The sequence below is a fragment of the Arachis ipaensis genome, chromosome B06 (genome assembly GCF_000816755.2).
Source record: "Arachis ipaensis cultivar K30076 chromosome B06, Araip1.1, whole genome shotgun sequence".
NCBI classification, from domain to species: Eukaryota; Viridiplantae; Streptophyta; class Magnoliopsida; order Fabales; family Fabaceae; genus Arachis; species Arachis ipaensis.
Genome location: NC_029790.2, coordinates 4,867,979 through 4,869,939, shown reverse-complemented (window position 1 = coordinate 4,869,939; position 1,961 = coordinate 4,867,979).

Below are 1,961 nucleotides of genomic sequence, written 5' to 3'. Positions count from 1 at the left end.
CTTTTATTAAAACTTACATTTTTTTTATATATATATAAAATCTGGTTATAGCTTACAGGAAAAGAAAACAATACATTTCTAGAAAATCATCTCTATATGAATTTAATTTACTCTTAAACTTTACCTCCTACTTCTTTTTTTTCTTTTTTTCTTTTATCTTATCTTTTGTGGAAAATTAAATATGATTGAACAGTTGAACTATAAACAGAAGCTTCGTAGGGTAAGGCGTATATAGGATAAGGAATGTAATTGGAAAGTCATAAGAGTGAGGGCATGTTTCTTCTATAAAGATTCAAATTAAATAATTGGTCCCCACTACAATTTGTTTTATTAGTCAATTTGGTGGGGTCAAATGTCAATATTCAATCATATTTATAGTTTAATCAATAAAAGTCTATTATAGGCGGCTAATAGCAGCGGTCTAAGATTATTAAGGACATATGTTGTGATTTTATTTTAGCATATAGTATATGTATCTTTGTTCATTAATAATAGCAAAAAACTAATTAAGAAGGATAATGATAAAATATATGTCAATTACAATAGTAAATTTGATCATTATGCTCCAAAAATTAAGCAAATCTTTTCTCTGGTAATAGGAATGAAAATATTGAGAAACCAAGTAAATTATTTTTATTGTGTATCAAAAAAATTATGTGTTTAATATTTTTGTTAAATATATATAAAAATGAAAAAATGAAAAAAAATAGATAATAATAATGATATGAAAAAAAGAAGAAGAAAAAAAAAGACGATAGTAAAAGAAGAAAAAGGTAGTAGTAACAGCAATAACAATAATCCAATGATAACATTGAAAAAAGAAGCATAAAAAAATAAACTAACGAAAAAGATAAAAGAAGATAAAAAATAAGCAAAAGAACACAACCACAATAATGTGTTATAATTTAAAAAAAAAAAAGTGCATGACGACTTAATTTAAAATTTAGTTTTAAAAAAGCTTGGACACTTAATTTTTATTATTGTATAATTTAATATATATTTTCATAATGATTTCCGTTAGGGAGACAACTGATTTTCGGGTTCAACAAGGATCGAACTTTTTACCTTTCGGATTTAGAGTTCTAATATCATATCATGATATTATTCATCCCAAAAATTTCAGCTAATAAAAAAAGATAACACTAATGATTATATCTCTAATACTTTCTAAATCTCTATTATACATATTGTATAAATATTTTATTAGCTCCTTGTACTTTCTCTTTCATAATTTATTATGAGCTTTGTGCAAAAAAAATATACAAGATAAGATAAATGTTTCTATTGTTCTCGTTAAAGGTTGGGAATTTGGGATTGGTCGGTAATTGACTTATATTAAATTATTAATATAACTAAAATGGATAAGAGATGACTCTAATTATTGTTCACTTTATAGCCGTCCCTTCGTATATTAGTTTTAGTTTTACACCTCAATTTTCTTTTTAAAAAGAATGATGATCTTTTATTATTTTTTATTTTTTGTTTGGTTTGCTCCATATTTGATTATATGTCACTACAGTGCACCAAAAAAAAATATGTTAATTTAACTATAGACTTGAATCAATGTATTACTGATTAGGTGAAAACTCAGGTGAAGTTCACTTCACGTGAAGTTGATATTTGAGAGTTGTTAGATAAAAATTTAGTCAAATCAATAAAATTATCTAATGACTATCTGATTTCACGTGAAGTCGACGGTACCTGAATTTCTACATTATTCTATATTCTCAATGCATGCAACATGGTTTGGGTGGTTAAGAGGGTTGATCGGTCAATTTTGGCAATCACAAATAGAGATAGAGACTCTACACAACTGTGCGTGAAATATTTGCCGTTTAGCGATAAATACATCAATCAATTAGAATAAAGGTTGCCATTGAGTTATAAGAAAAATATTTCTTAATAAAAAATATTCTTTTTAGGCTTTTTACTATGTATGACAAATTTTTTTAAGTATACGT